General features: G+C 38.4%; 1 pseudogene across 1 annotated transcript; it reads left to right on the top strand.

Moving 5' to 3' along the window:
* On the top strand, window positions 1-27,298 carry LOC308252787 (E3 ubiquitin-protein ligase RNF167-like; annotated as a pseudogene). Its single transcript has 7 exons — window positions 1-130; window positions 5,545-5,645; window positions 6,334-6,481; window positions 15,540-15,613; window positions 16,720-16,781; window positions 21,272-21,363; window positions 26,434-27,298. The product of its transcript is annotated as an E3 ubiquitin-protein ligase RNF167-like (transcript).
* The last annotated feature ends 508 nt before the right edge of the window (window positions 27,299-27,806 follow it).

Here is a 27,806-nt window from a genome sequence, read left to right as displayed (position 1 = left end):
ATGGGCAACAGCCAGGGCAATTTTCTGTCCTATGAAGGAGCTGATTCAGTCACGTCCTCAGATAACTGCAGCCCTAGTAATGATCTTGGGAAGCAGGAGGACCCACCAGTCTTCTCACAGAATTATGAGAGTAAATGAAGTGATTGTTAATATGCACCAAAGAGCTTCGGCTCATTTTTTGAGAAATGAGAACATCTGCTTTGTGACATTGGTTCAGCCACTTGACCTACCCTCAACCCTCATTTCATGATTTGTACAATGGGGAAGAAAACTCCTCCTGACTTCATATGGTGGTTCTGATTCAATGAGACAATGATGGAGAATTCTTTTATCAGTGCCTGGCATATGGTAGTCACTCAATTTAAGCTTATATGAGTAAATATTAATTTTTGCTAAACCATAAAGAAATGCTTAACTAGAAAGAAAATCAACTCATTTGTAATCAGAAAATGCATAATTGTGTGATAGAACACTTCTTAATTCTGTACCTTGTTGTCTTGAAAGTAGACTTACATTTTGTTATTGCATTTTGAGTTTGTTCAGCCAGCTCCCTCTTCATCTCTGCATTCATCTCAACATATTTTCTTCCATGAATTCCCACCTCAGTTTTAAATAACACATCTATTCTTGCATCTTAGTTGAGAACACTAAGGAAATATTATCTTACTAGGTTTTTTGCCTATAATAATATTTTTCAGATACATTCTCTTTTTATATTTGATGTTGGATCATTCACAGGCCTCATAGATAATTGTCATATTTATTAATTCAACAAACATTTAGTGTGCACACACTGTATGCTGAGCTCTAAATTAGATTTAAGTTTCCTCTATACACATGTCATCCCTCATTAGCCATTAGTTCTATTTTTCAGATCAGGGTAAATTATAGTTGGAATATAATTTATAACAAGCTATAGCTTATAAGTCAAATCTGGCTGACTACCTGCTTTTATCAATAATGTTTTATTAGAACTTAGACATAGTCAGTTGTTTATATATTGTCCAGGACTGCCTTTGTACCACTTTGGCAGAGTCGATTAGTTGTGACAGCGATGACCTAGCCTGTAAAGCCTAAAATATTTACTACCTGGACCCTTATAGAAAAAGCTCTCTAACTTTTGAACAGTTTTGGCTGGCACAGTTTGAAAGGATTAATACACTGGCATGAGCTACTATGACAATGAAAAGTCTGAAAACTATGTCACAAGGTAAAGGAATATGTACAGGGAACTTTTAGTCTGTAAAAGAGAAGTGTTTGGGGATATATAAAATTAAAAATGACACATTACTTCCAAGCTACTGGCACACTACTGGTTGGAGAAGAAACTAGGGAGATATTTAGAAAGGCATCTTGGAATTTCTATGAGTAATGGAAACTTGAATACCTTTGAACTCGGTAACTACACTAGGAAATAAAGGCTAGAGAATCACTTTCTTATGTGTAAAAAGAGGCACAGACAAGGATGTTGAGTGGGACTTTTGTTTATAATAGCTAAAGCTGGAAACAACCTTTAACAATGGGGAATGATTAAATAAACTATGGTGTACACATTCTATGCATGGTGTTTTAACTGAACAGATGCAACCATTAAAAATAATTGTTTTATATTCCTAGCACTGGAAAGGTTGTCAATATATGTTATTAACCTATAGCCCAGAATGATCAATGTTTTAATTATTATTTAGAAATCCTGTGGAGAATCAAATGCTTCTATTTGTAGGGTGTCCATTTTCTCTCATTGGTGGCAAACAAGTTCATAGTGTGATGACATATTTTGGCTCTGGCAGATGTAAATTTACATTCAAAATCATAGAAACTAACCAGGTTAGAACAAGAAGAAATCTTAGAGACCATTTAGAAAATAGTTCTCATCTTAATAGACTGTGAAGTAGAGACTCTGGGTTTAATGATTGACTGAAACTCATGGAGATAGTTTGAACCAGAACTTGGATAAAAACATACATCTTTCAGTTCTCTAAATCTCATTCTAAACATTAGTTATCATGCAACAGGGGAAACAGTAAAGAATATGGCACTTTCAACATTTGAGACTAAAAAAATAAACCTGAGCTTCTAACTGGAGAGAAATGTCGCTGTGACATTTTAAAACTTATTTATTTATTTATTTATTTATTTATTTATTTATTTATTTATTCCCTTCCCTTATGATTCACTGTGGTCCATCTCTTTGGAAGGAATAAAGTAGCCAGTCACTTTTTAAAATATCTGTATTATAAAAGGCCAAGTGGCCGTAACGCCTTAATGACCAACAACTGGTCACCAGGAGGTGCGTTGATGGGTCCCGTGGCACCAGTGGACAGGACTCTGGGTCTCGCGCAATTTTGTGCATTGGGCCTCTAGTGTGTGTGTGTGTGTATATATATATATATATATATATATATTTTTTTTTTTTTTTTCCTTCAACCTTTGTTCTCTTTCAATTTCATCCTTTGTTCTGTGTTGCTTGCCTTGTAAGGAATGCCATTAATAGAAAATATGGGTTCCAGCCTGGCCAGTGTGACTCAGTGGTTGACCTATAAACCAGAAGTTTACTGTTCAATTCCAGCTCAGGGCACATGCTGGCATTGCGGGCTTATTTCCCAGTGTGGGGCGTGAAGGAGGCAGCGGATCAATGATTCTCTCTCATCATTGATGTTTCTGTCTCTATCTCTCTCTCTCCCTCTCCCTTCCTCTCTGAATTAAATAAAAATATATTTATAAAAAAAGAAGATATAGGTTTCAGAAAATCATCATGGGCAGGAATTGGAAATATAGGTGTTTAGAAAGTCAATTTCTAATCAAATGGGAAAGTAAAAATACATTTGAACTCATGGATGTCTGAATTTCCTGACTCATTAATTGTTGTTGTTGATCCTCATCTGAGGATATTTATTCCATTGATTTTTAGAGGGAGTGGAATGGAGGGAGAAAGGGAGACGGAGAGAGAGAGAGAAGACCACAAGTGAGCCTAAGCCTCTCAGTGCTGACGTCTGTCTTTCAAATCTCAGTGGCTGTATCTGCTTAGTAGATGTTAGGTCACATACAGAATCTTTACTTCAAGGGAGACTATGAAATCATCCAGGCTCTAAACTATATAGGGAGGCATGCTATAAAAAGGTTGTGATGACGCCTGGCTGGTGTGGTTCAGTGGTTGAGTGTCAATCTATGAACTAGGAGGTCACAGTTTGATTCCCAGTCAGGACACATGCCCTGGTTTTGGGCTGGATCCCCAGTAGGGTGTGTGTGTGTCGGGGGGGGGGGGGGGGGCTGGGGGCAGCCTTTCAATAATTTTCTCTCATCATTTATGTTTCTATTTCTCTTTCCATTCCTCTCTCTGAAATCTACACTAATAAAAGAGAAACATGCAAATTGACTGTTCCTCCACTATGCCCACCAGCTAATCAGAGCAAGTATGCAAATTAACCTAATAAAGATGGTGATTAATTTGCATATGCAGGCTCCAAGCGGCCTGGGTCCTGGGAACATCCTCGGGACCCAGACCGCTCCTAGCCTGTAGGACCGTGCATAGGCACCAAGCGGCTAGGGGTGGGTTGGGAACATCCGCAGTGTCACCATAGCAACGCAGCATGTGTGTGTAGGCGCCAAGTGGTGGCCCAGGTCCATGCCCCCCAGGCCGGTGCCCACAATGTGGGGCTGGCTGCTGGCCTGGGGGACGTGCCCCCCCAGGCTGTGGGGACATGCCCCTAGCCTAGTGGACACAACACAGGGGGTCCTCTGTGCATGAGCTCCAGAGTAAACACCTTTTCTTTTCTTTTAAAAAAATATATTTTATTGATTTTTTACTGAGAAGAGGGGAGAAGGATAGACAGTCGGAAACATTGATAAGAGAGAAACATCAATCAGCTGCCTCCTACACACTCCCCACTGGCGATGTGGCCCCAACCAAGGTACATGCCCTTAACAGGAATGAAACCTGGGACCCTTCAGTCTGCAGGCCTGCGCTTTATCCACTGAGCCAAACCAGTTAGAGCGTAAACACCTTTTCTGACTGCTCATTGGCTAAGCTCCTGTATACCACTACTTGCAGTATTCTTGGTTACTTGGGTAATAAGAATCCAAGAAGGTGATCTAGGGTTTTCCACCACACTCCTGGAGGAAAAAATGAAGGTACACTGCTGGAGGGGCTAAGAAATGTCATATCCTGCCCTAGCTGGTTTGGCTCAGTGGATAGAGCTTTGACCTGCTGACCACAGGGTCCGGGTTCGATTCTGATCAAGGGCATGTACCTAGGTTGCAGGCTTCTCCCTGGCCAGGGCCCAGGTCAGGGCTCATGCAAGAGGCAACCAATCGAGGTGTCCCTTGCACATTGATGTTTCTCTCTGTCTTTACCTCTCTCTTCCACGCTCTCTAAAAATCAATGGAAACATATCCTCAGGTGAGGATAAAAAAAAGAAAGAAAGAAAGAAGAAAGAAAGAAAGAAAGAAAGAAAGAAAGAAAGAAAGAAAGAAAGAAAGGTCATATCCTATGAAAGAGACATCTTGAAAAATGCCTAAAGAAAGTTGTCACTTTTCGTGGTGAAGGGTCTGGAGTCCGTGTTGATGAAAATACCTTAGTGGCTGCTATGGCTGGAAGTGGCTACAGCAGAGGAGTGATGGGGCTGGTGCCTTTCCCTGATCAGCCCCGTCGCCTCCTGCTAAGCTGTCAGTAGGACATCCCCTGAGGGCTCCCAGGCTGTGAGAGGGGGCAGGCTGGGCTGAGGAACACCCCCCCCCCCCCCGCACGAATTTCGTGCACGGGGCCCCTAGTCAATAATAATTAAAAAAACATTTAAAAAAAGGAGTTTGTGATGGGGTTGACCTCAGCATGGTTGCTGAGGAGTTAGCCATACCTGCACATGTTGTCTGGGAGGGACAATGGAACCAAGGAATTCCCTTTGTTCATCTCTATGAGGTTGTTAGTATGGACAAAGTTATTAGAATATATATTATTTTGGAAGGAGAAAGTGACTGAGAGACTATGAAAATATACTTTGTGTAAAATATACTTTGGGAATAGGAGAAAAATCTGCTAAAATTCAATTATGTAATTTGTTTTCTATTTAGCCAATTCTATTTTAACTTCAGAAGGAGTATTAAGAGAAAAATTAGAATATGGGCTGCCTTTACTTTGCATAGTCCAATATGCATGAATTTTAGTTACAACAACATGGGTCAAATGTCAGTTACCCTAGTATATTAAGTATGTGTAATTGCCTAAAGTGTAAATTTTACTACTAGCTCTTTAAACTACAAATCAATACATAAATAACTGATGGGCATTATGATTAATGATCAATCATCTCACTTTTTCAAAGTCTGTTGGTATTTGGTTCATGCACCAAGAACAAGACATGACAAAACATTTCACAAAACCAGATAGCAGGAAGAAAAATTGGTAAAAAAAAAAAAAAAAAAAAAAAAAAAAGCTGAAAGTCCATCAGAGAAACCAAAAGTGATAATGTTGGGGGTAAAGTTTCTAATGGAAAGTAGGAGTTACAGGAGCAGCTGACCATGGAAACATGGACACATCCGCTGTTTAAGAGACACTAGAAGAACAGCCAGAAGAGCTTAGTGATGGAGAACTTACCAACGTCAATGAGGAACATGGTTGTAGTGAAAAGGATGAAGATGTCTCAGAGGAGGTGACGCTGGCAAAAAACCACATTAGAGGAACTCTTGGGGGATATCTCATGACATAAAAGCACAAAGGAAAAAATATTGAAAGCCAATCCAAATTTAGGAAGGAAAATGACAATTTGCCAAGGCATAGAAAAAATGCTTACTCCATATTGTAAATTACACGATGAGAAGAAAACAAACTGTTCAAAGGACCCTTGATATATTTTTACAAAGAAATAACTCAAAAACTCTCTAATGTTTTGAGTTACAGGGTATTAAATAAATATTAGTTTTTGATAGTTTTTATTATGTACATTCATAGCCAACAGTAAGGAAGTTTATAATATTTTGACAACAATTTTTAAAGGTCATGAAACAATTGTAATCTTCCCTATTGATTAGTAAGCTCACATTGCATTGTTTCAGCTTGCACAATTACTTATATTACCATTCTACCACGCAGAAAGAGGAATATTTGCTTATATTGAGGGCTAGCAGATATCCCATATTTCCATCTTCAAACACAGCACTTTCTGGCTAAGAGATATTAAATGTGCATTGCAGTTTAGGATTCCATCTTAAAATCATGGAGTCACTGCTGGTCCATACAACAGTTTCATATAAAATAGAAAAAAGGGAATAACCTTCCTCTATGATGGCTATAGTAGAAATGGTGTCCCTTTAGATATGGTGTTCTTGTGTACTGCACAGCCTGATGATGTACGGGTGGCCTGTGCTGGTTTCAGGGAATCTCAGTTCAGCTTACAAAATAACAACACAGGCAGGTGGACGGCAGGCCCTGACGAGAGAGCCATCACTGTCAAAGAAGCAGGCAAGAAAAGCATCCAGGTGAACGTGGGTATTCATCAGTATCTTAAAGGTTAACAATCAGGGCTGGGATGAGGGAGAGGCAAGTGGAGCCAAGTTATGAAAATGCAGGATCAGATCCTGTCTTCAATTAAATTTTTTTAAAAATATATTTTGCTACAGAGAGGAAGGGAGAGGGACAGAGAGTTAGAAACATCGATGAGAGAGAAACATTGATCAGCTGCCTCCTGCACACCCCCTACTGGGGATGTGCCTGCAACCAAGGTACATGCCGTTGACGGGAATCGAACCTGGGACCCTTCAGTCTGCAGGCCTACGCTCTATCCACTGAGCCAAACTGGTTAGGGCTTCAATTAAATTTTTGATATTTTGTTTATAATAAAATTATTTGGCTTTAATTTATTTTTATTTAAAAATATATTTTTATGGATTTTAGAGAGGAAGGGAGAGGGAGAGAGAAACATCAATGGTGAGAGAGAATCATTGATCAGCTGCCTTCTGCATGCCTCTCACTGGGGATTGAGCCCTCAATTCAGGCATGTGCCCTGACTAGGAATCGAACCGTGACCTCTTGGTCCATAGGTCAATGCTCAACCACTGAGCTACACTGGCTGAGCTGCCTTAATTTAGATTGTTAAAAATATTGCAGTAAAATTTATTTAGTTTGCTGAGTTTTTTTGTTACTCTCTCCTAAATTTTGTGTTCACGTAAGTGCCACCCTTACCTCACTGTATTTCCTACCCTAGAGCTTAATGAAACAACTTTATACTTGTAACTGATGATTCAACATAAAAAGCAAGGGAACTAGCATGGCCAGATACTGGAGGGAAACATTCTGATTATTTTTTTCCTAAAGCTCTTTGTTGTTATGAATATAAAAGGCAGGCGGTAATCACGGTTCAGTTTTTGCTACAAATTACAGGAAACTACATTTGTCTCAAATATCTGTCAGAATTTGAACATTTGAATATAATTTTATGACAAGCTAAATTATATTTTTGATGTCTTTAGAAATTTAGATATATCTTGACACCCAGAAAGGTTGATAGATTTAGCAAGTAAAAACATGGGATGCCCAGTTAAATTTGAATTTCAGATAAACAGAAACCAATTTCTTAGAAAAAGCATATTCCATGAAATATTTGTGATAGACTAAAAATCATTATTTATCTGAAATTCAAAATTAACTGAGTATCCTGTTTTTTATCTGACAACCCTGTTCAATTGCAATGGTTGAGAAAAGGTTAATTTCCACCTTTTGTCTTAGTTATTCTAAAATGTATAGACCTCAACACTTTAATGAAAGTCACATATTAATGCCTTGAGTATTAAGTGATTTTGCATACTGTAAATTTCTTTATAAGCTAAACTAACTCATGTCCTTAAATAAAATACTGTAGCTTCTTTCAATTGAGTATGCTCCTTTCTTTGTCTTTTTAATAAAATGTAACTTATTTCCTCCTTTGGACTTTCAGCATATCTTCATGCCAGAGCCAACACAGGCATGGTGATGAATTGGGGGATGCCTGACTTGGTGCCATCCTCACTCTCATTGGCCCTTTTGCTCCAAATTGCTACGCACTTTGCCTGGCAGGACACTCCTAATATTTTTGGTCTACCTAGGCTAGTTCTTGTCATTTATATACAGAACATTAGAACTAGCCAATGCTTTGTCATACCCATCTTTGATATTTAAATCCTGGAGAGAGAACTCACCCTTTCCTGCTCTCAATGACTTAACATCCTCAGGATGTATGGAGTGACTGAATAAACCTGTTGGACTGAGAACTTGTCTAACAAGGGTAGCAATAGGTGGATGATGTTTAAAGACCCCCCTCAACCCATCCAGGGTCATGACAACAGGCCAGGCACAGAGCTAAGTGCTAAGGATGCAATCGTGAATCTTTCAGCTTTAAAGAGTTTGTTTGAATGTAGGAGAGAGAAGCATACACAAATAATTTGACTCCAATGTTGCTATTTAATGCCAGTGTTCTGCATAGAGAATTATGTGAGCTGAAGTATAAGTTAATGGTCATCTTTTCAAGCAAGATAAGAAAGAAGGTAGTGGCAGCATAAACCGGTGGTGTGGGTACAGGTTCGCACAGTACAAGTAGGTGGTCCTTGTCTCATATCTGAATGTTGACAGGAACACTGTGCACTGTGAACTTTGATTTTGAAATAAAATTGCTTTTGCTGCTAAATACCACAAGGATGGAGTGAATGAAATAAATGTCTTTTTCTTCTGATGGTGAGCAAGTAGAGAAGCTTCTGTCTCCAACCACGACCCTTCCCAATAGCCAGGTATAAGAAATAGAACTCCAATTACCAAGAGGTTAGTTGTGAGATCAATCAGATCTGGCAGGAAACACTGAAGTTTGGCAGGTTTCCCAGCAGTCATGTCATTTGGGAGCCGAACAGAAATGTCCCACCAAACTAAACACGAAGGACCTGTCACTATTCAATCGTCTGCCAGCAGTAAAAGTCAATGAGCTTTGCAGAGAGGTTGTTCTAAATTCTTGAACATCCTTACAGCAAGAACTATTAAATGTGAATAGTTCTTTTTTTGGGGGGAAAAGGTCTTTTCTCTTAGCAGAATTCTGGCAATTTTTTGAAACATCTCTCCCCCTGACCCCCGGGAGCAGAGAAAAAAATAAGCCAGAGGAAATACACTGAGTGGCCAGATTATTATGATCTCTGAACGCATAATAATCTGTCCACTCAGTGTATATCCTATATAATAAAAGGCTAATATGCAAATTGTCCCCTCGACCAGGAGTTCGACCAGCAAGCAGGCCGGCCAACCGCCCATGTCCCCTGCCCCTGGCCAAGCTGGCCGGACCCCACCCATGCACGAATTCATGCACCAAGCCTCTAACATATATATATACTGAGTGGCCAGATTATTATTCGTTCAGAGAGCATAATAATCTGGCCACTCAGTGTATATGGCACCTGAATCCTTATGATAATAAATTACTTTATGGAATTTTAAAAATCTGAAATCTTATTTAAAGGAAATCTGAGCCTTGAGAAAAGGCCTCTTTTCACAGCCCTTCCCCCAACCCCAGGATAATTTAGCTCCTATCTGAACCTGACTTTGGGATGCTGGGGCCTAGGAAGTGACTGTTTCAACAATAAATCTGGCTCCACTGTGGTGGCTGCCAGTTCTGGTATTGGAACCTAAGGAATGTGAGAAAACTTCTCTTTATGAGTCTGGTCAATTTGATTTGATTCGATTTGATTCAATTCAGTTCAGATCAATTCAATTCAAGAAATGAATTGTTTGCTGATTGTTTTTATGTGCCACTTACAGTAATTGGGGTGGTGGATATTTGGAGGGAAGGGGAATAATTCAGTAGCCTTTAATTCACATTTCTCAAGCCAGATCTAGGCAATGTCCAGAGAATCTCCAACTTGTGCTGAGTGAGGGATTTATTCTGAATCCTTGAAAATCACAATAATGAATGTGATTAGGCATGGTCAATGGGATGCGCACACAGACACACAGTATACTCTGTCCCTTGGATCAGTTAATTAACATTGTAGTGCTCTAACAGAAATCCACATTGCAGGAAGGATTAGTTAGCATTTGAAAAGCTAATCAAAGCCCAATTAGTCTTCCTGGGTGGCTGGTAAAAGTGTGCCAGCTAATTTCATTTCTGATCAATTATAGAAAGCCAAAAAAATTGTACAGTGGATATTGGTAAAACAATTTGTGCTCAAGATGTGAATTGGCAGAAATTATTTTTTCCATCTCTATTTAGATTAATTGATAAAAAACATTGTGTATGTTTAAGGTGACAATGCATTGATTTAATACACTAATATCTATATAGTATTACCTAATACCTCCATCATGTGACATAATTACCATTTCTCTTTTTTTTACTGTGAGAACATGTAAGACCTACTCTAGTAGCAACTTTAAAGTATACAACACAGTATTGTTAACTATAATCACAATGCTGTATATTAGATCCCCAGCACTTATTTATCTTAAAACTGAGAGTTTGTACTCTTTGACCAACATTTCTCCATTTCCTCCATTTCACAAGCCCTGGTAACCACCATTCTACTCTCTGTTTCAATGAGTTCCTAAATTCTATATATAAGTTATATCACTAAGTATTTATCTTTCTCTGAATTGTTTCGCTTAGCACAATGCCCTCAAGGTCCACCTATGTTGTCACAAATGGTAGGATGTTCTTCTTTCCCTTGATAGGGAATATGCCATTATATATACTCCATCTTTATCTGTCCATCCATTGATGGACAGTTAGGTTGCTTCCATACTTTTGCTACTGTGAATAATGCTGCAATAAACATAGGAGTGCAGTTATCTCAAAATTTGGTTTCCCTTTTTTTTTGGATATAATCAAGTGGGATTGCTGGATTATATGTAGTTCTATTTTGAAAACTTGAGAAAATTTCATAATGTTTTCCAAAGTGGCTGCATCAACTTACATTTCCACAAACAGTGCACAAGTGCTCCCTTTTCTCCACCTCCTCACCAATACTTACTAAATCTTATCTTTTTTATTACAGCTTTTGATGACAGTGCAAGGTGATATCTCACTGTGGTATGTATCTATTTTTCACTTCCCTGATGATTAGTAACATTGGGCATCTTTTCATGAACCTTTTTTTGCCATTTGTATGTCTTTCTTTATAAAAATACCTATTTATTTCCTCTGCCCATTTCAAATCAGATTGTTTGTTTGCTATTGGGTTGTATGAGTTCCTTATATATTTTGGATATTAACCCCTTATCAGATATATCATTTTCAAATATTTTCTCCCATTCTATGGGCTATCTTTTAATTTTGTTGATCATCTCATTTGCTGTGCAGAGCTTTTTAGTTTGATGTGGTCCCACACATTTATTTTTGCCTCTGTTAGTCTGCTTTTGGTGTCATACCCACTAAAACACTGCCAAGGAGCTTTTGCCCTATGTTTTCTTCTGGAGTTGTAAGGTTTTAGGTCTTATGTTTAAGTCTTTAATTCACGGCAAGCTAATTTTTCTGAGTGGTATAAGGTAAGTGTCTAATTTTATTTATTTTTTTCATGTGGTTATCCAGTTTATCAACAATTCATTGAAGAGAATATCCTTTCCAATGAGTATTCTTGGTTCTGTTATTAAATATCAATTGATCATATATGTGAGGGGTTGTTTTTTGGGTCTTAATTCTGTTCTGTTGGCCTTATGTTTATTTTCATGCCAGTACCATATTATTTTGTAGTATAGTACAAAATCAGGAAACTTCAACTCCTTTTTCCCATTATTGCTTTAGCCTTAAGTGTCTTTTGTGGGTCCATATACATTTTAGGATTTTTTTTTTTTTATGTCTGTGACATTGACATTTTGATGGAGTATTTTGCAGGCATGATCCCCCTTGAGTGACCAGGGTATAAGACTCTGGTGAGCCTGAGAGCCTTGCTGGGGAGTGCTCTGAGCTTAGGGTTCCCACCAGTTCTGTGGCAGCTGCATGTGGGGGATTTTGCTGTTTGATTCTGCCTAGCCTATTAGTTTAATCCTGCTGCTAGGATACTGCCATATCTTCTTTGAATAAACTTATTAGGCAAAGTGGGGTCTGTGTACCTCTAGGCGGAAAAGTAAAAACATAATTTGGTTTTCAAAACAGGTACATGATAGTATGTGTGAATGGATGTGTAACTATTTTTCCTTCTTCTGTGCATGGCTACATTTCATCAGAGGCTTTTTTCTTTGCAAGCTATCCTGTGGTTGTGGCATTGCAGGAGGGAAACCCAGTAGCCCTCATCCACTTCTTTCTATTGGTGACCAGCAATGTCTAAAAAGAAAATTAAAAAAAAAATGTGATACTGATAAATGGCTTCTGGTAAGCTCCCATCAGTCTGTCTGTTGTGTCAACAAATATTTAATGAAGTTTTCTCCTTCAGTAACATGGGAAGGACTTTGCTAATTAGAAGTAGTATATCTCTAATTATTTTTTCTTTACCTTTAGGGAGAATTTGGTGTTTGAAGAATTTTCAAAAGAATTTTTATTTTATGCTTTATCTACCATGGCACTTTTTTTCTGGCAGCAATGTCAGAGAAGGATATTTTGAAAGAAAATTCTGTTGCTGTGATTAAAAGAAATATTCATAATTTATAAAAGCAGTTACATGTGCGAGAAGTCTAGTATTGAAAGTGAGGTGAAAAAAAAAGGAAAATAAATCTCCCAAACCTATGCAAAGGACATGCTAAAAAATCTTACCCACAAAGTTCTCTGGACCTAAATATACACAGTAGACATTTATTTAGTGACAACGTAAAATGATGTTTTGCAGACTTAATGAAAATATGAACATTTTGCTCATAGTTCCTCTTAGATGAACACTATAGGAACACTAAAGAATAGGTCAAGAAAAGCAACCTTCATAGTTAAGTAATAAAGACACTGAAAAAAAGAACAGAAGAAAATTGCTTGGTTAAGATATATTGATCTTTTCAGAATGCTTGCCCGTTTACTTATGTTTTAAGGGGGAACACTCTCAGTTTCCAGGAAATCATTTGACTTACAGCAACGATTTTCAACTGGTGTGCCACACAAAATTTTAAAACATGTCAAAACTTGACTTTTTAGTCAGGGGCACTGACTTCTTTTCCCTTAGATTGTTAAATAAAAAAATGATAACAGCCAACACAACAATAGCCAACTGGTGTGTATATATCAAAATTATAGCTATCTTTGTCAGGTTGGCAAAAAAATATAGTATACTTTTTGGTGTGGCACAGAATTTTAATAACTAGTTTATGTGTGCCATGAGATGGAAAAGGTTGGAAATGCTGCCCGGCAGCATCTCTTTGCTTGCTTGAGTATGCTGCTCATGCGTATTACCGGTAAAGAAGAAGTGATTTATTATGTGTGCTTTCATTCCTACCAGAAAATGAATTTTATTAGTGCCCATACCTTGCTCAGAACACATTTGCAACCATTTCATTTGTTGGAACGAGCTGATAAAAATGAGATTTCTTTTAACAAAATGACATTCTGACATTTATAAAAATCAAGTGGAACCAGTCGCCAGCTTAGGATAAGACCGCATGCCAAAGGATAAGAGTTTAAATAACATAAAGTACAATGTCAAAGTAGTTCAAGTCATAATATGCAAATTTATACTAAAAAGATAGGGCAAAGAAAACAGTGCTTTTTACTATAGTGTATATTAAAGAGTCCAGATTCTACATGATGATTTTGGTATGGCCAATTTACACCAGCAGTTGGGAAAATCTAGCTTACTCTGACAAAATACTTCTTCAGGAACCATTATGAAAGTGGAAAATATAGTCTTTGTTCTTTAAGAGAATTTAAACAAATTCTAAGACCACAGGACAGAAGATTTCTAGGCTAATAAAATATTGGTTAAATAATAAATGAGATTAAATAAATGGATATGATTTCTATAAATTCCTTCTACCTAAATCAATGTTACATTTATCTTTACTTTATGATCTTGCATCTATATCTTTATATTAAATTTGTGGGAAGTTGAAAATATTTCTTTTTATACAAAGCCTTCTCATCAATTGTCTTTATTTCCACTTCTGCTAATAAAATGGTAATGGCGAGATTCTTCAAGAAATAGTGGCTCACTCATAATTGAATGATATCTTTAAATCAATGCAGAATGTGAAACATCTGAAGGTTAATGGCTCAAGATAAAGTAGTTTATAATTTATGGATTTTTGAAATGACTTATGAAAAGACTGTTAAGCACAGTTTTTTTTTTTTTTTAGTTTCTCTTACTATTTTGCCTCCAGATCACCTTTTATCCTTTTCTTTTGAACCTTGATGTAAAATTATTAATTTTCAGAAGGGTATAATTGAAACATATTCTAATAACTATGTATGGTGTCAGATGAGTACTAGACTTATTGATGTGATTGCTTCATAAGTTATATGCATTTCAAGTCACTATGTTGTACACCTGAAATAATATAATATTGTATGCCAACTGTAATTGCAAAGTAAAACCTTATTTAAAAAATAATAGGAAGTCCCTGACATAAATGATGCACACCATATTAGTCAAAAATCATTATACATTGATTTTTTATCTTAATATTTTACTACTTTCCTCCACTAACCAATATAACTGACAATTTCAAGTACAAACGAGTAAAAGGAAATGATTTGTGTAGAGTTATTGAATTTAAAACTAAAATGTGATTCACAGTTCATCTACTCCAACTTCCTTACATAACAGGTGAGAAAATGAGGGTTGTGTAGGGTAATGACTAATCTATAGTCACACAGGTCTTATGTTGCTATTCTATTGCTTCTTTCCCTAATGTTATGTTCAGTTATTTTATCTTATCCAAGAGACCCTGAGCCCTTTGAATACTTTGTTTGCTGGCTGTCCCCTATTCCTCCATCTGTGTGGGCATCTGTTTGTGCTCCTTCCCAGGGATCTGAATCCTCATTTCCCATCTGACTCACTGTCTCTGAACTGGCCAGTCCACCTACTTGCTTAAGCACTGAGTCCTAAGAATCACTTGGCTCAGGGGAGAGCAGGTTGGTAGTGGTCATGATTTCTGCTGCTATTACTGATTATTCTTGACCCGTGGCTCATGCACACGTGAATCCACATTAGTTCTATTATTTAACAAGTGAAAAAGTATTTTAGAAAATATTACCAAAGTGATGTATATTTTTGGTAGTTTCAGCAAAAAGGGGCCATGTTTATTGTTAGATTGGTTTAATTTTATAATCACATTCAAAGAATTCAAAATAAATCATAAATTCAAACCTTGATTTTGATAAAGTATGCTCAAAGATAAAATCTGAAAAATAAAATTAACTAGAGACATTTTTAAAATTAAGAATGTTTGGCCTCAGATGTTGAGATGAGTTTTTAATCTTTAACCTCTTAAGAAATAAATAAAATGCAGGCTTTTGAAAAATGGAACATACACTAAAAATATCTTCGATTAGTTTTAGCTTCCCCCCTGCCCCCCAGGGAAATAGCAATTTAAAACTATGCTCATTTAATCATAGGCGGCAAACATAGAGACCTATTATTTTTTATATTTCTCTACCTTTTCTTTTTTGGTGTTTCTTTTCCAGATTTTGATTTTGGAGTATGTCATCTTCATGAAATAAATTTGTACATCCTCTCTTCTACCTTAATGAGAACACAGGTAAGAACGAACAACCTGATTCTAACAAATATACCAACTTCTAACAAATATACCAACTATTATAATACATTAATATCTTATTATTCAAATCTATGTAGTTTTTAAGTTGAAATAGTGATAGTTCCAATAGAAAGTTCAGCTAATAAGGACTATTGTGAATTATCTGAATCTATTCATATCTTGAATTTTGGATATCCAATAGTAAGAGTTTGAAAATTGAGGTATAACTTTTCTCCAAATAGGCCTATATCACCAATTTTATCTAAATCTATTCTGTTTCTAAGTTTGGACAGCAAGCATTTTAATAAGAAATATTACCTATATTTTGGAGTCTATAAAGTTAAACTATTCCACTACTAGGATTTTCATGGACATTGAATGTTATTTATTTATTTATTTATTTATTTATCACGATTCATCTTGAAAGAGCGTTTTGTGATAAGGTTATTAAAGAGTACAAAGCATATTTTCACTTGGGGGTAAGGAGTGAGTTTGCTTGTAGATTTAAATCATGAAGTCATCAATACAGTGAAGGGAGTGTTGGCTTGTGGTTGGAGTAATGATATGACTGTTCAAGTGGAAGTGGTTGCCAGGTATGAGAGAGAGAGAGAGAGGGAGAGAGAGATAGATAGATACAAAATATATGGATGGCTCTGGGCAAGAGTCATAAATTATTTCTCATACTTTATAACTCATCCATGGCCTCTAACCCCAGCACAGCCTATTAAAATTTGTCATCGGATTTCACTTGTACATAGGAAATTAAAAAGGAGCTTGTTTTTGTGTTCAGGTTGAAACCAACATGGGTGATATCCTATTTCCAGACTAGAGATGGGAATTTCTATAGCAATCACTAGGTATAGTCAGCAATGTCAGAAGAGCATGACATTGTGAGAGGTACCAGCAGCAGAGACAAAATTCTGGCAGCAAGATAAGATGCACTAAATGGAAAACAGTAATGCTATTATGAATGCTAATGATAATAAATGCTTGAATACAATTATTAATGTCTTTGCATTTGACATTGTTTTAAGCAGTTTCATGAATCACCTCACTTAACCTTATGACAATCTCATGGGTTTATGAGTATTACCACCATTTTGCAGATAAAAGAACTGCAATGCAGAAGATTAAGGGAAGTCCAAGATCACACAGCTAGGAAAGATGGGTAATATTCCTGCAGAACCCCTGTTCTTAATTGCTGTATTATTCTACAAAATGATTGCACAGAATTGGGGAATAGTTACCTAGGAGCTAATATCTGCCATGCAAGCTGACAATATTTTTTTTAAAAGGTCTTTTTTTGCAATCTTATTTCTAAATGAGTAAAGTTTGAGATATTGATGCTATCTTTCTTACTGTAAGTTTATTAGTGTTACTACTCAATTTCTACAATAAAATATTATGATCTTCTCTCAGGAAATTCTTTAGGATATTTAAACTTATCATCTATTATGATGTAGAAGGTTAAGGAGAAAGTTAATTTTACAACACTCATCTTTGACATAGCTTCCAAATTATGTTGATGCTTACCTCGACAATTACATGATATTGTTTTAGGTTTTAAGACAAAGAAAAAAGAATTATTTATCCCACTCTGGAAACATATGCACCTAAGTGAACTATGAACTTATTCTATGTGTATTCAGACATACCTCTGGAAGCCCAGTCTTAGAAGGTATAAGATGATGGTCTGGATAATTGTTAACATAGCATCATGGCATGTTAGGGTTGAAAGAGTCCTTGGGACTAACCCTGTTATTGGGGATGGGGATGGGAAAATTGAGGCTCAGGACCAAGGACAGCGATAGACTCATCAGTAGCCTAACAGTGGTTCTACCTTGGATAGGAGGGTGGAGAACAGGGAGTCAATTTGAAGCCCAGTATCTTTGTGCTGCAGTCACAGCGCTGGGCATTTGGAATGTGACCCTGCAGCACTGAGCTATCTGTCCTCTCTCTGCCTCAGCTTTCTTATCCATAGAAGATAATAATGATGGGAACTGTCTTACCTTATAGAATTTTTGTGAGGATTAAATGCCACATAGTAAAGGATCATTAAATGTAAACAGTAGTGATGATGATGATGATGATAATGATGCTGATAATTATTCACTAAATATATTGGCATTTTTTTTCACACTCAGGTAAATTTGAGTAATTCTTGTCTGATACTACCTTTATGAGTCAGGATTTTTGCTTGTAAGCCAGAGAAAGTAATAGTTGTCATCTTAGACAAAAAGGGAGATTTTGGACAAATATTGTTAGACAATCAGAGCAAGGCTGGAGGTCTGGGTCTGGAAAATGGTGAGATGCCAAGAGAAAGTAGAAATCTGGTATTACCCAGCAGGAGCAGAGTGAATGTGACCACCATGATCAATAGCTTCTATCCAGTCCCCACAGCCTGAGCTACTCCATGGAGAGATTAAAGGGCCCTGGAGAGGGGTCTGCTTGGCTGCCCCTGGCTGCGTGGAGCTGGGGACAGACAGCCTGCCTCTTTGTTGTTTGTGGTGAGTGGGCACAGCCTCACTCCAGAACTGCACAGCACCTGGGAGAAAGGTAATTTCTAAACGGGGCTGGGTGGTGTTATGAGGAGGCTTGGGTGGTGGACAGCCAAAGGGCTGTGAATGTCTTTTATACTTTCCTGCTAGCATATTTACAGAAAGAGGGAGAGAGAGAGAAATAGAGGGAGGGAGGGAGAGAGAGAGAGAGAGAGAATGAGAGGTTTTCCCTCTAATAAGTAGTTATGATGGTACTCACTAGAAGTAAAATTTTAATTTTTAATGATAAATTACTTTATTGAAAATAGATCAGTTTTAAAATTCTCTCAGAAGCTAGTAATCTCAGTAAAGATACAGACATGTGAAAAATAAAACAAAACAAAAATTAGCTGTCATATCATAAAAAATGTTTTAATAAAGACACACACGAAATGCTTTGGATTGATAGGGAAAAGGCATAATTATGGCAGTAATGTGAACTCAGACCTGAAGTAGCTCTTGACCAGGAAAGGAAGGGAGGAGAACATTCCAGGCAGAGAAAAATCAAAGACAAAAGAAATATCATAAGAAAGAGACAAAGGTGTAAATTCCAAGCCTCTTTTAACCACCTGTCCTATCATTCATATCTTCTTTGTTTTGTTGTCATTTCATGTCCCCTGTAATATATTTTTTAAAGTGATGAAGTTGCTGTATAACAGTCAGATGGCCCTTTAGATCACGTTGAATGTGAAGAGCCATGATTCTGGAATAACTGCACACTAGCAGTATTTCTAAAAGTGCCCTCCATTGAGGACGGCCATGGAGAAAGCCATTATTTGGATACTATTCAGGAAAGGGGAGAAGTGCCAGTATTTCGAGGGGAACAAAATTCTCCTCTGCCAATCTAATTCCATTTTAATAAGCCTTTAAGCTCGTTTTGATAAGACTTAAATCAGGAGTTCTGGCTCAGGTGCAACTGTGGTTATATCTGTTCAGATAAAGTGCTACAGAGGGTGGTACATTTGTGAAATGAATTAGCGACATTAATTACCCACTAAAATTAATTAAGGTAAAGGTGGAACTTAGAACAAATGACCCATGTGGGCAATTAGAATAGTTTTACATACATAGATAAATCTGCCTTTCTTTTTCTGCCTAATCACAGTAAAATGGATCGGAACTTATCTCCTTTGCAGAAGTCTTAAAAGAATCAAATAGGCAAGTATAGCCTGACTTTACATAAAAAGTGGAAAATGATGATTTCAGATTTGGGTCCACTTAGGCCAGGACTCAGCAGACTTTTCCTGTCAAGAACTAGAGAGTAAATATTTTAGGCTTGAGGAACCATAAGTCTGTGTTGTAACTACCCAACTTTGCCTTTGTAGCCATAGACAACATGTAAAGGAATGGGCATGGTTGTGTTTCAATAAAACTTTATTTATGGATACTGAAGTTTGAATTGTATATAATTTTCACCTATCATATCACATTATTATTTTTTGTTTCTTTAACCATTTAAAAATATAAAAACCATTCTAAACTTGGAGCAGACCAGATTTTGCCCATGGGCTACAGTTTGTCAACTGCTGGTTTAAGTAATGAAAAAATAATGAACTGAAATGACTAAGATCTATGGTTCCATGTGGCCCAAATCTGGCAAAAATAAATAATATATTTACTAGCCTACCATCCCCAAGATAAAATGACATACTGGAACAAAAACACATTTTTTAAATCATATTTCATCAAGATGTGTGGCTGTTCTCCAAGATGTGACTTAATCACATATTAATGAACCTTCTCCAGAAATTATTCATCAAAAAGTGCCTCTTGTCTATATGAGAATATGACTTTAAATATTACTTGGAGCCAACTAGGTCAAATATATTTTAATTGCACTTGAAATTTCTTCTAAATCTGTCTACATTTTTTTATAAGACTGGATATTTACTAGAAAATGAGACATAGATGATGTACCTAACAACACCAACATTGACCCCATAAGATGTGCCGAGGGGAACTATGGCATTATATTCTCACCTGAGATTTACTTTGAAAAATAAAATGCCACAGAAGTCATCAGTGCAGAATGCTTCTCCCAAATGTGAATAAATATCCTGAGATATTATAGTGGGAAGGGGTTTGTAAATGTCTTGAATTTTGATGGGAAAAAAGGTTTGGGTTAAAATTTGCCTGGAAAACTTCTATTCTTATATAGAACTCTTGTCCCATTAGGCATGGGCCCAAAAACCTTACCATCATACTTATTTATAGTCTTGTATCTTTATGTATGTGTATATACATATAATTCTATATATGATTATAAATTCTATGCATTCTTCACTGTGTACATTACAAACACACAGGTAACAGAATTTTAAAAGGTCAAGAGAAAAAGAAAAATAGACATTCTAGTGTTTTTCTTTTCCAGTCCCATAAATCACCTTGTGTGCTATGGGGTGCATCCCTCACTCTGGAGAGCAAACATCCTATTGGCTCTGAAAGCTGAGATTACGGGCCATTTGTTTTCTGCTTCACAAAGGTTTTGTTTTGAATGGCTTCACACTTACAGTGGTGCACGTAACACTGAGTCATATTGTTGCCTGCTTGGGAGGAAGGGTGCAGAGTTAAGCACATAGAGTATTCTTTTCAGCTGTGGCCTAAGATGAGCTTGATAAACCTGGCAATTCTGATGAAGAAGCAGGTTGTTCCTGGGCACTGTCAGGCCTCAGGGTGGGTATGACAGCCACAACACGATAGGCACTTGTTTTGTCACACAATGAATTTTATATTCACTCTGGAGGCTGATGTCAGGCAAAACTGGTCAGTGTTGAGGTAGTTTAGAATTTTCCTAACTGCTATTAAGAGCTGCATTTAGCCTTTTTGTGATGAGTGGGATTCATGTTACAGTGATGGAACCTAACATGATGCACATAAGAAAGTATCTATAATCTCTGCATTGAGAGTTTAAGACACTCTGACACCCCTTTCTGGCATAGTTGAATGTGAATTCTTATCTAAATGTTGAGTAAAGGCTTTTCCGTTTATCGAAGTAATTGCTAACATTTGTATTTAGACAGTGATAGAAGTGGAGGTTAGAAAGCTAGCTGGCCCCTCTGGACTCGCTGTTCTGTTGACATACTCACCTGTTCTCAGCCTCTAAATACTTGTATGTTCCCAGTTATTTGGAAGAAGAGTTAGATCTTCCAAACCAGGTTTCATTTCTGAGAGAACCATCACAAAAAGTTGTCAAGAAAACCAAAGGAAGGCATGGTAAGTGCTAAGGATGTGTAACCAGCAAAAGGGGAAAGACAATATCAGGAGATCAGTCTCTTTTGCATTGATAGATGAAGGAAGTTGTAATTTGGGGAAAATTATCTGCCAAATTGCATTCTCTATTCCTGACCTTTACCCTCTCATTGACATTCATTTTTAAGGATAAAGGAATAGAAGAAAATAGAACTAATTAGGAAATTTTAAAATGGTGCCAAAATAAAGAACATTTTAAAGTAAAATTAGTAACAGAATGAACAGAAATAGGCATAAATAAGGTGAGTAAAGCAGTAATGTTCATTACAAATATACAAACAATGATATTGTACACTAGAGGCACAATGCACAAAATTCGTGCAAGAGTAGGCCTTCCTTCCCCCAGCTGCTGGCACCAGCTTCCCTCTGGTACCTGGCAGGCACCCAGGACCCGGGCTTCCCTCACAGCCTTGGCTTCATCCAGAAGGTCATCCGGAAGGACATCTGGAAGGATGTCTGGTCTAATTAGCATATTGTGCTTTTATTATTATAGATAAGTGGCCTGATATTTAATACCAGACCAACGGTCCGGAATGAGCACAGAGTTGTGTTTTTGTTGTTGTTGTTTTAATACTAGAAATAACACATCATTGACAAGCAGAAAAAATTATAATTGGCTACTTGGGGAATTTCCTAATTGAGGACTTAATAGACTCTGGGCACTCTTTTGAGGTTTAAGATAATATAAAACTGATAACTTCTTTTTATGTTAGTGATAGACCAAATTCAATATCTACTGTAATGTTTTGGCCAAACATATATTAATATTTATCATCCTCTTCCAGACATTTTGGACATTGAAAAGACTCGAGGGAGAAACGGACCCCTTGCCAACTTCAAGGCCACTTTGGAATGGAAAGAAGCCTAATGCGAAGTTTAAGCTATAGGTCTGTGGTGTTTATAGACTTGGCATCACACTGTATCATGAGTTCTAACAATAAATTGTCTTTAAAAGGCTCACAAGTCTTCTTGAGCTCACATGTCTCTTCACAAATAACATTTTGGTGAGTTGAATATAAATGAGCCAAAACCATGAATAATAGATTCCTTTGGATTTATAAATGAAAGGGGGAAAGAAAGTATGTGGTTAACTGTGACTGTAGCTTTTGTTAAATGTTTGAAGAAGGAATCATTTGGTTCGAGAGAGAGTTTATTGAGTGCCTTTTTATTTTTATTTTTTTTGCTGGACACTTTTCTTCGGTTGGATCAGCTGCTCATTTGGTAGGATTTGATCTGGTCCCCAAGCTTTATTTATTTCCTTGTGGCAAATGCAGTTTCTTCCTCTCCTTCTATGGGCATTACTTCCTCATTTCTCAAATTCCGTATATTTTTAAATGACTATATATACATACTGGTATATAGGCAATATTTCCACAGTCCTTTTCTCTTCTTTTGGAGTACATATTCAAATATTGGTAGGAACGTTCTCAGTGAGGCTGGAGGACATTTGAGCAGCAAACCTCAGAAAGCTGACTTTGGTTGTAGTATGGAGATTATGCTCAGGATTGTCTACTTAGGCATGGTAACAGAAAGAGGCAAGAGGAAGTTAACTTAATCTGCCTACAAAGAGTTTTTAAATTGGACAAAGTCAGAGCAAGGCCACAGGGTTTAAGAGCATGTGTGTGTGTATGGAGCCATTATTTACATGACTGTGAGAATATGCAAAGCGAGTCACCTTATGCCCACAAAGAGGCTTCTTGCTTTCTGAGTAGCTGAAGTTTTGGTCAACAGAGATATTGTGTCATGTTCAGGGTTGGAAAGTTAGACTCCATTTCTTTTAATTTTGACACTTTCAATAGTTTTGGGTCAAGCTGATTGGTTTTGGCTCAAGGCTGCCTTGAGCATGCAGGCTCCACTTTGCACCATCACTCCTTTTGGGATTGATCTTGTAGCTTCCTAAAAACTGTTTATGTTCATATTTATTGTCCATTTTATTGAATTTAAAATAAAAGCCACCAATGTACAAAAATGGCAAGATAATCCTGTAATGTGAGATTCTGGCCACCTGAATCTTAAATTCAAATTAAAAGCCACACTCATTATCATTTAAACCTTCTAGTTCTAGATTGAGATATAGCAAAGTGAACATTTGCGTGGGGGCATGGACACACATTTTAGCCTATTGGCTTTGAATCTTATCTAATTCCTTCAAGGATGTTTGTGGCATATGGCCCAGATACATGCATTTTATTGAGTTGATTAGTTTTTTGGGAAAGATTTCCTCTACAGCAATTTTTATTTCTGAGACAGAATCCTTGCACCAGACAATAGAGTTGGAGAAGACAGCCTTGCTCTCTGAACTGGACCCTCCAAGGCTCTGTTCCTGACTTTTAATCTATGATTTTATATTTTTATTTTTTGAAAAGCATTCTCAAATGGACAAACTCCAGGACTAAAGAAACCTGGGTCCATCCATCCCTGCCTTTAATCACTTTAAGCACAAAAGCATTCAGTGTAGTTCTAGTGTCATCGGATATACTAGAAAAACCCAGGCTCCTTAAATATTCTCTCATCCCCCACCTCGGGTCCAAATGAGGCTTTGAAAGTTTCAGGGGTGAGGTGCTCTGCTGCCTTCTCTTGTCTTTGCCACCCTCCTGCTCTGGCTAGCCCCTGCTCATGACCTCTCTCAGGCCTATCTCACAGGGAACAGTCACAGGTGGTTGGTATAGTAGCAATCTGGTGTGGGTGCCTGCCGGCACAGTAAATAATCCCAAATGGACTCATTTTCTCTAATATAGTGGTTTGGGCTGACACCTGTGACTCCCCTGTTTCTAGGTTCCAGTGTCCACCCCTCTGTCTTGGTGCACCTTTGCTCCTTCAGATAGAATATCAATGCGATCCCTTTTTAAGGGTTCCCCATAGCAAGGTCTATGTTTGGAGTTTGAGAAACTTCTTTGGGTGTGGAAATGCAGCTTGACCCAATGTGCTCCCCTCCCTTTTTCTCTGGGCTTCAATTTTCACATGTCTCTCTAAGTCACTTTCCCTTGGCTCCAGGTTAAGGGGAAGCACCATCTTTGTTTCCGTGTGTGTGTGTGTGTGTGTGTGTGTGTGTGTGTGTGTGTGTAGTGGTGGGGGGGCGGGTCAGTATAGCTCACTGACAACTCACTTTAAAGAAATCTTCCCAGTTCTTAATCTTTTCAGGCCAAGCTCAGCAACTAGCTAATGCTGGCAGGATCAATTTGTGACTGCTCTCTCCTCTCTCCATGCCCCTTCGGAAATAGGAAGGAGTGGTTTAGACTAGCAACAGTCTTCAAATATATCTGTACTTGGAGCTTATTGTTTTGTGCTTAACCTTAAAGGGATCATGTTATAGCAGGCAGAGTGAGTGGCATTTAATAACCTGTTACCCTCCCAAATCAGAAAATCCAGGAAAATGGAAGAATATTTTGGCAAATAGAACCAACGTATAAAAATGGCAAAATAAACCTGTAATGTGAGATTCTGGCCACCCAAGTCTACAGGGACAATTTGGGGCAGTGTGCTCAGAATAAAACCTTTCCATTTCTGACTTGGCCAATCTGCTACATCTTTATTTAAAGCGGTCTATAATTTCCTTTTCTAATCTAGGTTTTGACCTCTAGGTATAATACTTAAAGAGAAAGAGGGCAGCTGTTTGAAATGTAAACTCTGAGAACAAACAGATACTTTTCTTGTTCTAAATGGGCTCACAGGAAAATGTTTCCCACAATATTACATTCCGGTTATTTCCTTGGTCAGGTGGCTCCATTTCTACAACAAAACCTCTAGGCTTCTCCATAGAAAAAAATTACTGTCCAAACACCAGGCCCGTTAACTGGTCCTCCTGAAGAAATAAGATTTTATTCCTTTCTCCATATTGTGTTTGAAATGGAAATAGACATTTATTGGTTTAAAAGGTTGTATTGGATCACTGGGATAAAATGATTACAATGTTAAATTCTTTTAAAATAGATGATCCTTGTATCTGTATCATAACGGTGGCATTTATTTGTGAATTATCTCAGATTTCAGATACTTTTTGGAAGGCAGGACAACAAAGGACACACTTGTCGGTTCTGGTGTGCTTCCTTAAATTAGATTCAACTGCCACAAAACCTACATTAAAATCAATAATCTAGAACATTTTCAGCTTTTTTTTTCCTGGACACGAGATGGAGCGAGCCTGGCGGACCAGAGCCTGGAGGTCTCTCGCAATCGACTCACCAAGAACAGCTGCGGCTGGGAAAGAGGGGTGGCGAGCACTCTCGGAGCCCTGAAGGTACTGCAGTGGTGGCCGTGACCCCAGGGAGGAGGAGACGGTCGGAAGGTCTTCACCTGGAGTGTTCAATGCTGGAAGCGGCCTGGCCTAACTTTCTGTATGGAAACCCTTTCCAGGGGATGGGGAAGACTCCCACTTGCTTGGGAAGGCCCGCTTCCTTGAGCTCCTCACCCTTCCAGAAGCGTTTCTGGCACTTGTGCTGGCCTCCTGTCCCTTTCCTTGTTTTATCCCTGAAAAAGGAATTCTTAGTGTCTCAGTCGCAGCTGCACTAAACGGGTTGGATATCTCACTCCCCTGGTCAGGTTCCTTCCTCGCGCCCCTCTGGAACAGGGAAGTGGCACTGGAGGTGAGTGGCCCCAGGATCCTGAAGGAGGGGCCTACAGAGCACAGAACTCTGCCTTGGCTCCTGCTGCTGGGAAGCGGCCTCCTCAGCTCTCCCCTCCCTCCCTCTGCCATGCACCCTTCAACCTGCCTGCTTCCTGCCAGGGAGGCTCATTAGAGCGACTTTGGACCGCAATGCCAGCATGGACTTTGCAGACCTCTCAGCCTTTTTAGGGTCTACTCTGAGCCCTGAGCCCGGAGGCTCACCCAACCAATGCCTGCCGCCCCATTGCCCCATCAGCCCTAACTCAGGTCAACCCGTCAGTCTTTTTTTTATTATTATTTATTTATTTTTTTTACTAGATGTTTCCTGCATGGTTTGTCTCCTCAGTCATTGTCCGCAGGACTCTGAGAAGTTGTAGGAATATGCAGGCGCAGACTCTAAGGCCCGGCTTTCTCTCCAACGTTGTGGAAAGGGACTGTACATCACGGGGCAGAGCCCTATGCTCCCCGACGCCACCTGGCCAACCCGTCAGTCTTTATTGCACTTCTGCAGAGATTCGACTGTGCCTTTGACTCAAGGCCCTACATGCTCAGAAGGCTGGGTGTGGTGCAGCTGTGGTCCACAATGTGAATTACAACCAACTGCTGAACATGATGTGGAATAAATAGTGTGGCCATCCGGAGGCAGATCTGGATCTGGTCTGTGTTGATCCGGGAGAGAAGCTCTGAGTGCCTGCGTGCCATCTTCCTCTACCAGAAGGGCGTCAGGTGCTTCTGGTCCCAGACAATAGCTTCCTCTTGGGCTATTAACCTCATTCCTTTCACAGGGGGGTTGCTGGTTTGCTAATTTTGGCAGGAGCAGTGATGATAGTTCCTTGTATCCAGCACCAGAAACAGCTCCAGTGAAATCAGAAACTGAAGCAGATTCCTACACGTGACTATCAGAATGAAGACCAGCATGATGTCTGCACCATCTGCTTGGATGAATATGTGAATGGGGACAAGCTGAGGCTACTTTCCTGTGCTCATCCTATCACAGCCGCTGTGTGGACCCCTGGCTCACTCGGACCCGGAAGACCTGCCCCTTGTGCAAGCAGCCTGCTCACTGGGGATCTGGGGGGGAGAAGCAGAAAGAAGAAACTCAGGAGCAAGAAGGTAATGAGGAAGGGCAGTCAAGGGTCCACCACCCTGCCTCAGAATGACCCCACTTCTGGGCTCCAGCCCTACACTTCCCACATCCTTTGGCTCCTAACTCCAGCATCCCTTGTTTTTCCTGGGCCTTCAACATATCCCTCACCCTCTCCATTCTCTTCCTCTTCGGCTGCCATCCTGGTCTAATAATCTCCACCCCTCATACATACACACCTATTTGCACAGTCCCCCTCCCCCTTTCTTCCTTCATTTCTCTATGTTGAGAGATAGGGGACATTTCTACCCCCCTCCCCAGGTTTCTCCCTTACCCAGACCCATTCTTTCAGAAGTTTGGGGGTGCAAAGAGATTGGGTCTTCACTTACTGGGTTAATAAAACTGTTTTTGTGAACCAAAAAAAGAAATCATTCAGATATCTTAGAAACCTGTCAAGCACAGTTTGAAAGAGCATATTTTTATAATTTGCCAAGGGTGAAAAAAATAATTGAGACTTTGTTTGAAATTACTCTTATGATATCTTAAATTTACTTTGGTATATTAATATTTTGCATCTGGTCTCATAATGCAAATTCTCACATTTGTAAAAATTCCATGCATTCCCTTTGACCATTTTTGATCCGGGTGAATATGAATTAAGTAATCTACATGTATCTAAATTTTTAATTGCCATCGGTTGATGCCCAAAGAGTGCAAATC

The sequence above is a fragment of the Plecotus auritus genome (assembly GCF_963455305.1).
Source record: "Plecotus auritus genome assembly, chromosome: 7".
NCBI classification, from domain to species: Eukaryota; Metazoa; Chordata; class Mammalia; order Chiroptera; family Vespertilionidae; genus Plecotus; species Plecotus auritus.
This window is presented reverse-complemented; position numbering and strand designations above follow the sequence as displayed.